The sequence below is a fragment of the Mustela nivalis genome (assembly GCF_964662115.1).
Source record: "Mustela nivalis genome assembly, chromosome: 15".
Classification (NCBI taxonomy): domain Eukaryota; kingdom Metazoa; phylum Chordata; class Mammalia; order Carnivora; family Mustelidae; genus Mustela; species Mustela nivalis.
Genome location: NC_139034.1, coordinates 25438785 through 25455868, shown reverse-complemented (window position 1 = coordinate 25455868; position 17084 = coordinate 25438785).

The following is a 17084-nucleotide window of genomic DNA, read 5'->3' as shown; positions in this document are numbered from 1 at the left end:
GAAAAAAGACAGCCTCTTCAATAAATGGTGCTGGGAAAATTGGACAGCCACATGCAGAAAAATGAAATTGAACCATTTCCTTACACCACACACAAAAATAGACTCAAAATGGATGAAGGACCTCAATGTGCGAAAGGAATCCATCAAAATCCTTGAGGAGAACACAGGCAGCAACCTCTTCGACCTCTGCCGCAGCAACATCTTCCTAGGAACAACGCAAAAGACAAGGGAAGCAAGGGAAAAAATGAACTATTGGGATTTCATCAAGATCAAAAGCTTTTGCACAGCAAAGGAAACAGTTAACAAAATCAAAAGACAACTGACAGAATGGGAGAAGATATTTGCAAACGACATATCAGATAAAGGACTAGTGTCCAGAATCTATAAAGAACTTAGCAAACTCAACACCCAAAGAACAAATAATCCAATCAAGAAATGGGCAGAGGACATGAACAGACATTTCTGCAAAGAAGACATCTAGATGGCCAACAGACACATGAAAAAGTGCTCCATATCACTCGGCATCAGGGAAATACAAATCAAAACGACAATGAGATATCACCTCACACCAGTCAGAATGGCTAAAATCAACAAGTCAGGAAATGACAGATGCTGGCGAGGATGTGGAGAAAGGGGAACCCTCCTATATTGTTGGTGGGAATGCAAGCTGGTGCAGCCACTCTGGAAAACAGCATGGAGGTTCCTCAGAATGTTGAAAATAGAACTGCCCTATGACCCAGCAATTGCACTATTGGGTATTTACCCTAAAGATACAAATGTAGTGGTCCAAAGGGGCACATGCACCCGAATGTTTATAGCAGCAATGTCCACAATAGCCAAACTATGGAAAGAACCTAGATGTCCATCCACAGATGAATGGATCAAGAAGATGTGGTATATATACACAATGGAATACTAGGCAGCCATCAAAAGAAATGAAATCTTGCCATTTGCAACAACATGGATGGAACTAGAGCGTATCATGCTTAGCGAAATAAGTCAAGCAGAGAAAGACAACTATCATATGATCTCCCTGATATGAGGAAGTGGTGATGCAACAGGGAGGCTTAAGTGGGTAGGAGAAGAATCAATGAAACAAGATGGGATTGGGAGGGAGACAAACCATAAGTGACTCTTAATCTCACAAAACAAACTGAGGGTTGCTGGGGGGAGGGGGTTTGGGAGAAGGGGGTGGGATTATGGACATTGGGGAGGGTATGTGCTTTGGTGAGTGCTGTGAAGTGTGTAAACCTGGTGATTCATAGACCTGTACCCCTGGGGATAAAAATATACGTTTATAAAAAATAAAAAGTTAAAAAAAAAAAAAAAGGGCACATACAGGTAATACATATACAAAAACCTCAAAATGGTCAACTGGTACTTTGGTTCTTATGAAAAAGAAGTGAAAATAAAAATGTAACCAAAAAAATAAATAAATAAATAAAAGTATGTTTGAAGTGAATAATAGAGATAAACACTGCCTGGAACAGAACGAAAGGCCATTGGCTTGCTTTGGAACTTCGATTTTTTGAAGGGGATGATTCTAGAGCTTGGACTTGAAGGACAGTAAATAAAAAGGCAGGAAGAAAAATGTGGTGAGGAAATTCCAGACAGAAAAATCATAAAAAAACAATTACACAGAAGCCCTGAACATCATGGGGAATTTGGGGGAAACTAAACAGTATCTATTACTCCCCATAAATAACATGCAGAGCAGGGAGTAGCAGAAGTTGCAAATATAGCCCTGTACAACATATTAAGTAGTACAGACTTTATATGCCAGCAAATTGGACAATCTGGAAGAACTGGATAAATTCCTAGACACATACAATCTTCCAAAACTGAATCAGGGAGTAATTGGTCTGTTCAGATTTTGTATTTCTAGCAATGAAATTGAATCAGTAATCCGAAAATTTCCAAACAGAAGTCCTGGACCAAATGAATTCATAGGTGAATTCTACTAAACATTTTTCAAAGAGTTAATACCTATCCTCTTCAATATATTTTTAAAAAAATAGAGGAAGAAAAATCTCCAAATATAGTCTACAAGGCCAGAATTACCCTCATAGCAAAACCAGAAAAAGACACTACAAAAAAAGAAAACTGCCAACCAATACCTCTGATCAACAGAGATACAAAAATTCTCACAAAATATTAGCAAACTGCATTCAGCAATACATTAAAAAGATCTTTCACCACCATCAAGTGGGATTTATTCTGGAAACAACAAGGATGGTTGAATATTCACAGATCAATATGATACACATCAAAAAAGGGTAAAAAATCATGTCATCTCAGTAGGATTTTGTCAAATGCTTTCTCTGTACCAACTTCTGTCCATGATAAAAACTCGACAAAGTGTTTTTATTTTATTTTTATTTTTTAATTTTTTAAAGATTTTATTTATTTGTCAGAGAGAGGGGGGGAGCAAGAGCGAGCACAGGCAGACAGAATGGCAGGCAGAAACAGAGGGAGAAGCAGGCTTCCTGCCGAGCAAGGAGCCCGATGTGGGACTCGATCCCAGGACGCTGGGATTATGACCTGAGCCGAAGGCAGCTGCTTAACCAACTGAGCTACCCAGGCGTCCCGACAAAGTGTTTTTAGAGGAAGCACACATCAGTATTATAAAAGCCACATACAAAAACGCACAACTAACATGATACTCAATGGCAAGTTTTCCCTCTAAGATCAGCAACAAGAAATGGATGTCCATTATTACCCCTTTCATTCCACATAGTACTGAAGTCCTAGCCACAGCAATCAGACAAGAAATACAAGCCATCCAGATAGGTAAGGAAAAAGTCAAGTGACATAATTTTTTTGCAAATGACATAATACCATACATAGAAAATCCTAGACGCCACCAAAAAACTATTCGAATAAATGAATTTAGTAAAGTATCAGGATACAAAAGAAATGTACAGAAATCAGTTGTGCTCCTATATACTAGTAATGATGTACCAGAAAAAATGAACAATTCCATTTAGAATTGTACCAAAAAAAATAAAATAGCTAGGAATAAACTTAAGCAAGGGGATGGAAGACCTGTACTCTGAAAACTATGAAACACTGATAAAAAACACTGAAGATGACACAAATGGAAAGATATTCCATGCTCATTGATTAAAAAAAAACTCAAAGATTAATTTCTCCAAAGATTTTTTTAGAGTAATCTCTATACCAATGTAGGGTTCAAACTCACAATGCCAGGATCAAGAGTCACATGCTCTATAAGCTGAGCCAGACAGATACCCCAGAAAAATTTAATCTTGTTATAATGTCCACACTACCCAAAGCACTCTACAGATTCAACGCAATCCCTCTTAAAATGCCACCTGCATTTTTCACAGATCTAGAACAAAGAATCTTAAAATTTGTATAGAACCCAAAAGACTGAATACCAAAGGAATTTTGAGAAAGAAGAACAAAGCTGGAGTTATCACAATCCCAGATTTGGGGATATATTATAAAGCTGTAATAATTAAAACATTATGGTACTGGCACAAAAATAGACACATAGATCAATGAAACAGAATAGGGAACCCAGAAATAAACCCACCCTTATAGGGTCAACTAATCTAGGGACAAAGGAAGCAAAAATATACAATGGGGAAGACATAGTCTCTTCTATCTTTGGTGTTAAGTCTCTTTCTATCTCTAGTGTTAAGAAAACTGGACACACACATGCAAAAGAATGAAACTGCACCACCTTATTATTCCCATATATAAAATAAACTCAAAGTGGACTAAAGACCCAAACGTGAGACCTGAAACCATAAAACTAGAGGAGAGGAAGTGGTGATGCAACACGGGGGCTTAAGTGGGTAGGAGAAGAATAAATGAAACAAGATGGGATTGGGAGGGAGACAAACCATAAGTGACTCTTAATCTCACAAAACAAACTGAGGGTTGCTGGGGGGAGGGGGTTTGAGAGAAGGGGGTGGGATTATGGACATTGGGGAGGGTATGTGCTTTGGTGAGTGCTGTGAAGTGTGTAAACCTGGCGATTCACAGACCTGTACCCCTGGGGATAAAAATATATGTTTATAAAAAATAAAAAATTAAAAATTAAAAAAAAAAATAACTAGAGGAGAGCACAGGCAGCAATTTCTTTGACATCAGCTATAACAATATTTTTCTCAGGCTAGGGAAACAACAGCAAAACTAAACTATTGGGACCACACCAAAATAAAAAGCACAGCAAAAAAAAAAAAAAAATCAACAAATTGAAAATTGAAAAGGCAACTTCCTGAATTGGAGAAGATACTTGTGAATGATATATTTTATAGGAGTTAATAACAAAAATGCATATAAAACTTCTACAACTCAACACCAAAAAAAAATCCAATTTTAAAAATGGGCAGAAGACTTGAATAAACATTTTCCCAATAAGACATATATACACATGGCCAACAGACATATGAAAACATGTTCAACATCACTCATCATCAAGGAAATGAAAATCAAAACCACAATCAGATATCACGTTACACTTGTCAAAATGACTAAAATCAAAAACACAAGAAACCAACGTTGGTGAAGATGTGGAGAAAAAGGATCTCTAATGCACATTTGGTGGAAATGGAAATCAGTGCATCCACTCTGGAAAACTGTATAGGGGTTCCTCAAAAAACAGAAAATGCAAATATCATATGATCCAGTAATTCCACTACTGGATATTTACCCAATGGGGAAAAAAACCCACAAATTCAAAAAGATACTGCACCTCTGTGTTTACTGCAACATTATTAACATTATTTATCACAGCCAAAATATGGAAGCAATCCAGTTGTCTATCAGTAGACAAATGCTTAGCCATAAAAGGATGAAATCTTGTCATCTGCAACATGGACCCAGAGAGTATTATGCTAAGTGAAACAAGTCAGACACAAATAGACAAATGCCATATGATTTCACTAATATGTGGAATCTAAGAAACAAAACAAATAAGTAAACAAAAAGCAGAATCAGACCCCAAAATACAGAGCACAAATTGATGTTTACCAGAGGAGAGGGGAGAGGGGGGATGAGAAAATTGACTGAAGGGGAGTGGGAGATACAGGCTTCTAGCTATGGAATGAATAAGTCATGAGGATTAAAGGTACCACATAGGGAATCTAGTCAATGGTAATGTAATAATGTTGTATGGGGACAGATGGTAACTACACTTGGGAGAATAGCATAAGGTATAGACTTATCCAATCACTATATTGTATAACTGAAACTAATGTAACATTGTATGTCAACTATACTTCAATTAAAAAAAGTAGTACATTCTCTGACATAGGCCATAGCAACTTCTTTCTAGATAGGTCTCCTGAGGCAAGGGAAACAAAAGCAAAAATTAATGAACTACATCAAAATAGAAAGCTTCTGCACAAAAAAGGAAACAATCAGCAAAATTAAAGGGCAAACTACAGAATGGGAGAAGATATATACAAAGGACATATGTGATAAAAGATTAGTATCCAAAAGATATAAAGAACTGATTCAACTCAACACCCCCCAAAATGAATAATACAATTAAAAAGTAGGCAGGGGCCCCTGAGTGGCTCCGTCATTAAGCATCTGCCTTTGGCTCAGGTCATGATTCCAGGATCCTGGGATCAAACCCCACCTTAGGCTCCCTGCTCTGCAGGAAGCCTTCTTCTCCCTCTTCCACTCCCCCTGCTTGTGTTTCCTCTCTCACTGTGTCTCTTTCCAAAGACAACCTACAGATAGCCAACAGATGCATGAAAAGATGCTCAACATCAGTTATCAGGAAAATACAAATCAAGGCTACAATATCACCTCATACCTATCACAATGGCTAAAATCAACAACACAAGAAGCAACAGGTGTTGGCAAGGATATGGAAAAAGGGCAAACCTCTTACATTGTTGGTGGGAATGCAAACTGGTACAACTACTCTGGAAAACAGTATACAGTTTCCTCAAAAAATTAAAAATAGAACTACCATATCATCCAGCAACTGCACTACTAAATATTTACTCAAGGAATAGAACAATACCAATTCAAAAAGATACATGCACCTTCCTGTTTATAGGTTTATAAGCAGCATTATCTACTATAGCCAAATTGTGGAAACAGCTGAAGTGTTCATCATTGAGGTATGGATGAAGATGTGATTTTATATATATCTGTATGTATTATAGACACATAAATATGTATAGCTATATGTGTGTGTGTGTGTGTGTGTGTGTGTGTATGTACATATATGGAGAGAGAGAGAGATGTCCATAATGGAATATTACTTGGCCATAAAAAGTAAGGCATTTGCAATGACATGGATGGAGCTACAGAGTATTATGATAAGTGAAATAAGTCAGTCAAAGAAAGACAAATGCCACAGGATTTCACTTATATCTGGAATTTAAGAAACAAGGCAAATGAACAAAAGGGAAAAGGAGACAAAGGGAAGCAAAGACAACAAATATGGCTACCAGAGGGAAAGTGGGGGGATGGGTGAAATAGGCGATTAAGGAGTGCACTTGTTGTGATGAGGACTGGGTATTGTACGGAAGTATTGAATTACTATATTGTACACCTGGAACTAATATCGCATGGTATGTTAACTAATGACTGAATTAAAAACTTAGAAGAGTATAGACTTTAGTAAGCAATACAAATCAGCTGAAGGATTTTAAGCAGGGGCATCTCATGATCATTTTGTTTTAGGTGGGCTGTCTAGCAATAGTGAGGGAAAGAATTTAAGAGGGACAACTGAAGGATTAGAGAGCCAACAGTAGGCTACTACACAGCTTAGGTAAGAGACACTACGGGGCGCCTGGGTGGCTCAGTGGGTTAAAGCCTCTGCCTTCGGCTTAGGTCATGATCCCAGGGTCCTTAGATGGAGCCCTTCATTGGGTTCTCTGCTCAGCAGGGAGCCTGCTTCCCTCCCCCCACCGCCAGCCCACCCCACCCCACCCCACCGCCCTGCCTGCCTCTCTGCCTACTTGTAATCTCTGTCTGTCAAATAAATAAATAAACTGGGTATAAATAAATAAATAAATAAACCTGGGTAGTAAGAATTGAGAGGAGACACAGACTTGAGAAACAGACCAAAATGTGTAAAACCTGTGAACGTGGAACTTGCTACGCAGAAGATGGAGAGGGAAATGGCTCCCTCGTTTCTTTCCTATGGTCCTTCTTGCTACTGGAAATAAGGAGGAAGAATAGGTTGGTGGCAATAAAAGATAACAGGTTCCATTTTAAAGATTTTAGGTTTAGGGTCCTTATGGAAAACCAAAGCTAGGAATGTTTAACAAGCAATTAAGGCGTGAGGCTCAGAGCAGTCAGCCCTGACAATTAACCACCCGAGTGGAGTGGATAACTTGCCTAAGGAGATTGTAGGAGGGTGGGAAAAAGCAGTAGCCTTGGGTGGCACCTCGGGTTTTCCTGAAATTCAGGAAAAGCTTGATGCTTTTTGAAATAATACAGTTTTTAAGCAGAAACAACTATGCAGAAAAATGTAAAGCAATTCCCATAATATCAAAATATTGAAAAGTATATTAATGTCAAAGAAAAATAGAATGATTAATAGGTTATATCCCTCTCAGAGACTATCAGTTCTTTTAAGTAATGTGTAAGAGGAGTTTACATAAACATAACATTTATGATTAAATGTTAAGGTTTTTATTTTAACCTTTACTTTAAATGGTATGTATTGTATAAATAATGTAACAATATGTATAGGAAAACTGGAAAGACACAAATATATTGAAGTAATTTTACAAAAAAGTAATTTTTTCAAATTTTTCAAAGTTCTCCTTATAATACGTGTATAATGGGAAAAAACTGTTAAAAACACATTTTTCCTCAATGAAGTAACACCTCACACAGCAGGATGGCTATAAAAAAGACAAACAGAGGATATCAAATGTTGACAAGGATAGGAGAAACTGGACCCCTCATGCATTCTTAGTGGAGATGTAAAATGGTGTAGCCACTTTGGAAAACAGTTTGGCAGTTCCTACAAAGGTGAAACAGGGAACTACCACATGACCCAGCAATTTCTAGGTATATACCTAAAAAAGTTAAAAGACCACACAGACTTGTATATGAATGTTGATAGCAAAATCATAATAGCCAAAAAGTAGAAACAACCCAAATGTTGGTCAACTGATGAATGATTATTTAAAATGTGGGATATCCATACATGGTCAAATTATTCAGCAACCATTGGGTGCCTGGGTGGCTCAATGGATTAAAGCCTCTGCCTTCGGCTCAGGTCATGATCCCAGGGTCCTCGGATCAAGCCCCCCATGGGACTCTCTGCTGGCTGGGGAGCCTGTTTTCCTTCCTCTCTCTCTGCCTGCCTCTCTGCCTATTTGTGATCTCTCTCTCTGTCAAATAAATAAAATCTTTTTAAAAAATTATTCAGCAATAAAAGAGAATGAACGGCTAACATGTGCTACAAGTTGGATGAACTTTGAAGACAACACACTACTGAAGGAAACCAGGTATAAAAGACCACAGGTTATAGGACCCCATTTATATGAAATGCCCAGAATAGGCATCCCTTAGAGATGGAAAGTAGATTAGAGGTTGCCCAGGTCTCGGGTGGAGGGTGGGGAGAAGAAAAAGGGGTATGAGGTTTCTTTTTGGAGTCAAGAAATCCTAAAATTAGATTGTGATGATAACTGTGCAACTCTGTAAATACACTAAAATCCATTGAACTGCATACTTTAAAAGGGCGAGTCATAAGGTATAGGAGCTATCTCAGTACAAGCTTTTTATTTTATTTTTTGCGTTTTATTTAAATTCAGTTTACTAGAGTCTATTAGTTTCAGGCATGTTCATTCCATCAAGTGCCTTCCTTCAAGCCCATCGCTCAGTGACCCCATCCCCTCAGCCACCTCCCGTCCAGCAACCATCACTTAATTTCGTAGCGTTAAGAGTCTCCCATGGCTGGTCAATAAAAACTTTTTAAAAATCCCTCATTTCCATCCACCTCAGGCGAGGCAAACACGGACACACATCCTCCACCACACCTCGTCTGATGCACGGTAGGTCCGCCGGTAAGTGTAGAATCTCCCAAATGAAAGATGAAGGCAGGGGCCTCTGTAGGCACCAGGGAGATGCAGCATGGGAGATCAGCCTACCACACCTGCTTGATCACAGTAACAGACGGATGAAATCTGGGCCTTAGAGTCCCGGCTCACCCAAGCCCCAACAACCAGTACCCCGTGGGGGGAGGGGGGGTCAACACAGCGGTCAATATTATTCCTACCTTATTTCACCGTGTCCCTGGCGTTCCAGCGCAGAGGGCATCCACACCCGGGGGGGCCCGTCCCTGGAGAGGCTTCAGAGCACCATCTGAGGCCCAGAATTGCAAGAGCTCGTTAAAGTCCCCAGAGGGTGCAGGCTGAAAGGACCCTCAGGCATCCGGAAAGCCTGCCTCACCCTCCTCTGGAAGGTTCAGTGCGCAACTCTGGTCTCGCGGAAGCAAAGGTGGTAGAATTCGGCACCCTCAGGTCAAGTCTATGAACACCCCCACCACGAAGCTGGAGGTGGGCCCGCGTGAGACAGGGCTCCTGACGCTGGCCCCGCCCCAAAGCGTGTTGGGCGAGGCCTCCTTGCAGAGAGCGCTCAGGTGGCTTATTAACTCTCCCAAATAATCGGTAAGGGCCAGTCACGTGTGCAGCTCCAGAGGCTGGGGCAGGGCCATGAGTACGCAAGGTAGGGAACCAAGCCGAAAGTCACAACGCAGTGTGACAGCGAAAGGAAGGGACAAGGGCTGTCTCCCAGAGGGACAACTCTTTCACAATAAATGGAAGGAAAGGGGAAAGTAGGGGTGGAACGTCAAGTTCACCGAAGGTTTGTGGATGGAAAGCTCCCATCCTTTGGCTTATGGTTCTTCTGTGTAACGGGGACTCCAGACCATCTACTAGGGGAATGAAAACTGAGGGAAAGTGCAGAATATTTGGCAATGGCCTTGAGTAGGAAGGTGGGGGGGTTGACTAAGGAGATGATGTGAGCTCCAGAGGCGGGAAGCTTTGTGGTGGGTTCACCCGGGCTAAGTACAGCGCCCTGCTTTGCCTGCCTTCTCTCACTTTTCCCCTCCCCAACTGGTGTTTTGATCCTTGTTCCAGGGCCCATTCTTTTTTTATTATTATTTTTAAAGATTTTATTTATTTATTTATTTGAAAGACAGCGATCACAAGTAGGCAGAGAAGTGGGCACAGAGAAAGGGGGAAGCAGGCTCCCTGCTGAGCAGAAAGCCCGCTGTGGGGCTGGATCCCAGGACCCTGAGACAAGGACCTGAGCCAAGGCAGAGGCTTAACCAGCTGAGCCACCCAAGTGCCCCAGGGCCCATTCTTTTTCATTTTGGCCACTGGGGAGGGATGATTAGGGGGCAAATGTGTCTTAAAGCCTCCTAAAGAGAGAAGGTAATAATGAAAAAAGGCTGAGAAACATTGGTTTAGATATATGACTTATCTCAAATTTACTTTTGTGTATAGTGTAAGGTATGTTTCCGATTTCATTTTTTCCTTTTGCATATGTTTATTTTATTTTTCTTTTTGTTTTTTTGTTTTTGTTTTGTTTTGTTTTGTTTATCCACTTTTAGCAGCACCATTTGTTGAAAGGACCTTTTTCCCCATTGAATTACCTTAGTACCATTGTCAAAAAAATCTACTATATATGGGTCTCTTTCTGAACTCTATTCTGTACCATTGCCATTTTTGTCTGTTTTTATGACTAAACCACAGTGTCTTGATTATCTCTAGAGGAAGTCTTAAATAGTATAATCCTCTAGCTCTTTTCTTTTCTGAGACTGACTTGGCTATTCTTAGTGCATTGCAGTTCCATAATAATGCTAGAACCAGCTGGTTGTTTTCTACAGAAAGGACCCCTTGTATTTTTATTGGGACTGTGGTCAATCCAGAGATCAACTGGAGACCAATGAACTTAAACTCCATCAACATGACATAACTCTCTACTTCTATAGGTTTGTGTCTTTTGTAGATGGGTTTATGTATTTGATGATTTGCAAGTCATAATTTTTATTTCATTTCTCAATACTTTCTTTTTTTTTTTTTTTAAGTAATCTCTACACTCACCATGGGGCTTGAACCCACAACCTCAAGATCAAGAGTCACATGCTTCATCGACTGAATAAGCCAAGCATCCCTCAATAGATTCTCGATAGCATATAGAAACACAGCTGTTTTTCTTTTATAATTTAATGAGTCAGGCAATTATCCATCTAACTGCAAACATTAGATTCATGACAATAATAATATTATTTGTGTTACTATTAATATAAAACAAATCCAAAATACTAATGAATAGCAATATTCACATTGGATTTGAGACATTCATTCTTTATATAAAATATTTCTGGGGGAACAATTGCCAATTCATACCAAAGTGATAAGGATATAGAAAATACTATAGAACATTGGGTTTCTATAAAATACAGCAAAGTATTCTATAATACAGCAAAGTATTAAAATACTTTGAAAAAGTATTTTAAAAAATACTTTTACAAATAAAAAAAGTATTTTAAAAACTTTTTTACAGTATTTTTACAGTATTTAAAAATACTGTAAAAAGTATTTTTAAAAATACTTGTATAAATAAAAGTAAAAATACAGCAAAGTATTTCTATAAAATACAGTAAGAAAATACAGTATTTTCTATAAAATACACCAAAGATGATTTTAAACTTTAAGTTTTTTGAATCCCCAAATGAAAATATTGTAATTCATGTATCTATTTTTTATGCTACCAGACTTTCTCTACTCTGTCATATTCAATGTTCTTTTATCAACATAATATACCTTATTATATTTATGCATATGATCTATCCATTTCAATGTTTAAGTCCTAATATTGCTTAAAATTAAACATTTAAAACATGAATATTTTTATTGGAGCACATCATATGATAATATGATGTTATTAAATATTGCCTTTATGAAAAACCAATAAGTATCACACTTAAATAAGAGTACAGAAGTAGAATGAGTGTATATAGGGTTTCCACGGCAACTGCACTCATTCTTTATCTTATTTTTTCTTACTTCCTTCTCCTTTTTTTTAAAGATTATTTATTTATTTATTTATTTGAGAGAGAGACAGTGAGAGGGAGCATGAGCGAGGAGAAGGTCAGAGAGAGAAGCAGACTCCCCGTGGAGCTGGGAGCCTGATGCAGGGCTTGATCCCATTCCTGGGATCATGACCTGAGCTGAAGGCAGTCGTCCAACCAACTGAGCCACTCAGGCGTCCCTCCTTCTCCCTTTTTAATGCATATCTTTATATACTGGTGCTTTATTTCTGTAGGAGAGTCTCAAAAGTAGGATTTCTAGATCAATGAATATATTCATCTAAGTTAGGATTATATTCATCTAAGTTAGGAAGTATAGCAACAAAATAAACATCCATAAACCCAAGACTTCACATAGAATGAAAGCAATTCTCATCCCGGGGAAACTACTAGAGGTTCCTTCCTGATCCATCCATCCTGCGTTTCCACAGAGGTGACTACCCATCTCACCATTATATTCATAAACCCCTTGCTTTTCTTCACAGTCTAGATAGATAGGTGACAGAGATTTACCTACACAATATATTATTTTGTTATGTTCCTTTTGGCTTTACAGGAATGGATACCATTACAAAATAATATTTATCTTGAAGCATATCTTGATTACTAAAAAACACACAATAAATGTTAGTTAAATTAGGGGCACCAAGGTGGCTTGGTCAGTTTAGCATCTGCCTTTGGCTCAGGTCATGATCCTGGGGTTGGGGATCAAGCCCTGTGTCCAGCTCTCTGCTCAGCAGGGAACCTGCTTCTCTTCCTCTGCCTGCCATTCCTCCTGCTTGTGTGCGCTCTCTCGCTCTCTCTCTCTCTGTCAAATAAAAAAATAAATCTTTAAAAGTGTATTAGTTAAATTAACTCATGCCAGCATTGTTTGCATAATTTACAAAAATGTTATTCTGTGAAATATCTAAATAACATTCCATGTTAATAAATATCAATGGCTCTTTGAGTTAAAAATGGCGGAAGACAAGTTAATTATAAATGTTATCCTTATATCTACATTATTTTGCAGTGGCATTGACCCTGTTCTGATATTTATAAATAGGTCTTTTGGACAAGAAGGACTTGCTGAACTCTGGAAAGTACAAAGAAGTCACAATGGGAGGTTCTTGAACCCAGAGAGTGAAGGATAATTTTCCATAAATGATTTTTCACAATTGTGGTTCTTATATTCTTAGACATTTTAATTGCTGTACTACCAATTGGCTTCACTAGATGGAGACATGAGGCATCATAATTACAAATGTGCAGGTTGGTGCAGCCTCTTTGGAGAACAGTGTGGAGATTCCTCAAGAAATTAAAAATAGAACATCCCTATGACCCTGCAATTGCACTCCTGGGTATTTACCCCAAATGTGTAAAAAAGAAAAAATAATCCTTGGTATCAAGAAACTATTTGCAGAAGAGAAATTATCACTTATAAGATGTTACCTTAAAGATATTGATCTTCCATATAATGAATTATCAGCCTCAGGGAGAAACATTTGCTGGGATTTGACAATTAATTATTATTAACTAATAAACATTAATCAGTGAACTGAGTAGACTCCTTTATTTATTCACCCATTCATTTGCTCATCTTTTTCATTTGTTGACCAAGCATTTACCAAGAATCTAGTGTGCCCAATACTGCTAGGTATTGAGATTATCCAAAGAAAGAAGACATAAGCCCAGTCCTTGTGGAGCTCACAACCTCAGTCAAGTAGGGCAGATAAGTATATAAACTACCAATTAGAATGCATCTGGGGCCAAACTATTGAATGGGTTACCACAAGCTTCAGTGGTGGCATCAAGAAACAAATTGCTCATATTGTGTCAGAAGAGATGCCTGGGATATGTTTAAAGTGATGAATAATTCAGAGACAATCAAAGATGAAGAAGATTAAAGTAATAGTCCAGACAACACTTCGCAAAGGCCTGCATCAAGTGGGTGCCTGTGGGGATAGAGAGGAGGAGAAAAGATACGTAAGATGTGGAGAAGGCAGAAGAGGTTGGACCTCACAGCTAGATGATTGCAAGGATCTTGCAGGGTGGGGAGAAGAAGCTTCCTAGATAGTTTAAGACAAGGATTGGGGAGGTCAGGATAAAAATTCAGGATGACTGTGAGAAACGGAAAATAATTTTAATAAATCACCTTTACTTATATCTTAAATTGTAAACTGCCTCCCCACCCTTTCCCTCTCCTTGAGATCTCACTGCGTTCTGTTTGCTCTGGCATGTGAACCTAGTCTTCCTGCCAAGTGAGTCATTCTCAGTTAGATTTGTACTGACATGTATTAAATTTCCTGTAAAAGTAAGAAAGCAGTATGTCACATCTCTCTCTCACACACACACACGCACATATCACATGCACACACCATACACATTCAAGCACACACACAGACGAATACAAAGAAAACATATTCTGTCATTTGTAGACAATTAAAAAAACAAAATATATGAAGTGAATATTCATATAGCAGAAAAGCAATTACACTCATAACAAACCCCAAGAAACTATGATTGTTATTACCGTTAAGTGTCCTTCAATCCTGGGATAGAATGTAAGTCTTACTGCAGATATTTAAATCACAAGACATACTCACCTATTTGGAATCATTTCCTAAGTTATTTTCTCGGTTCTTTTTTTTTTTTTTTTTTAAAGCAGTCTCCATGCCCAGCATGAATCCCAATGTAGGGCTTGAACTCACGACTCTGAGATCAAAACTCGAGCTGAGACCAAGAGTTGGATGTATAACGGACTGAGTCACCCAGTCGCCCCTCAGTTCTATTATTTCATGCAAAAGATTAGAAATCTGGAATTTTATAGTTTTTGTTTTCAGTCTTTTAATTTCCACTGTAAATTTAGCTCTGGTTTCATTTAACACCCATACGTTTCATCGTATCCATTCCTAACACAGAGTATAATCATACGCACCCAGTGAGCATGTGACTCTGAGAAGCCGACTTGCCATGACCCCATAAATCAGCTGACAACTGCCGGAGGCACCTTGAGAGGGAGAAGAAGGGAAGAGGGCCAAAGTCCCGAAGAGCTCTTAACCTAAGAGCACAGTAGATCAAAGGCCAGAGAAAAAAAGAAACCTCAAAGATTCTGACTCGCTAATGAAATTTTTGTGATTTTTAATTTTCATGGTGGTAAACAGAAAGAATTTAGACGTGTATAGTGATTTCCATCAGGGTTTCTCCGAGCCTCCCTATCCATACGTTCATCTATAGCCACATCGCCTCTCTCTATAGCTATAGCCTTAAATACACTCAAATTCACTCCTGTATCTTCTCATCTTCCTGCCACCTCATCCCAGCAGCGTGAGTAAAGTAAACAAAGAAGGACTGGGAGGCACCACAGCCAATGCAGGATGACTAGAACCAGCTCGGTAGGGACAAACTTTATCTACTTTACAGTATATTTCTGGGAACATTTATAAAGGGTTCAAGTCATGTTGTTTAAGATGTAACATAAGAGGGGCACCTGGGTGGCTCAGTTGGTTAAGCAGCTGCCTTCGGCTCAGGTCATGATCCCAGCATCCTGGGATCGAGTCCCACATCAGGCTCCTTGCTCGGCAGGGAGCCTGCTTCTCCCTCTGTCTCTGCCTACCACTCTGTCTGCCTGTGCTCACTCTCTATCCCTCTCTCTCTCTGACAAATAAAAATAAAATCTTAAAAAAAAAAAAAGATGTAACATAAGAGGTTTATAGCAAAAGGTCTTGGTTCCTAAGTGTCCTTGGAGGAGTGGCTTATTCTAGGACTAGGGTAGTAAAAATCTAATTAAGCCTGGAAAACTTTGTGTCCAATATAAGGAAAGACTGAACACAACAACCCCATGATGATAAGGCATCATGAAGTCAACCATGGATACAGGAGTCAACCTAAAGGAGTTTCCAATGGCCAAAGGTGGAAATTTTGGGCAACAAAATAATGACATTATTGGGTTATAACCTACAAAATAAAATACCCACAAGTCCATACATATCAATATAAATACATTACAAAATCACTGTTAGGTGAACATCACAATAATATTTGTTACAAGGTGAGATCTATCCACTGATAGACTCTAAAATCTGTGCGTCAAAGTTTGAGGAAAAGCGAGATTTCAGCATAGTCTCAATGTATCTCCCTAAGGTTATTTATCATTTATAAAGGGAAAAATAATAAGTTGACAGCAGAGAAAACTGACAGTGGAGACACCATCTCAATCAAGTGACAAAGGTTAACATCTCCAGTAAAAAAAAATAACGACATTGTGTGCCTTCTGGAAAGATGCACTGAAAAGGACACCACTTCACCTCTGTGGTATTGTCACCAAAAACATATAACCTCAGTCTAATTGTGGGAAAACATCAGACAAAACCCAGTTGAGGGACATTCTACAAAATACTTGACCAGTATTCTCTAAAAGGATCAAGGTCATGGAAGACAAAGTCTGAGAAACTCCCAGATGGGAAGAAAGTAAAGAGCCATAATAACCAAATGCAGTGTGACACTCAGGACTTGATTCCAAAGTGACACAGAAAAAGACACTAGCAGAAGACATACAGATGGCTAACTGACACATGAAAAGATGCTCAACGTCTCTCAGCATCAGGAAAATACAAATCAAAACCACGATGATATATCACCTCACACTGGTTACAATTGCTAAAATTAACAACTCAGGAAACAACAGATGTTGGCAAGGATGCAGAGAAAGAGGAACCCTCTTCCACTGGTGGTGGGAATGCAACCTGGTGCAGCCACTCTGGAAAACAGTATGGAGATTACCCAAGATGTTGAAAATATAACCATCCTAAGAACAAGCAATTGCACTATTATATTTTTTCCAAAGAATACAAACAAAGTGATCTGAAGGGGCACATGCACGCCAATGTTTATAGCAGCTATGTCCACAATAGCCAAACTATGGAAAAAGCCTAGATGTCTATCAACAGATGAATGGATAAGGAAGATGTGAGATATATATATATATATTGATTTTTAGCCACCATAAAGAATGAAATCTTGCCATTTGCAACAACATGGATGGAACTAGAGG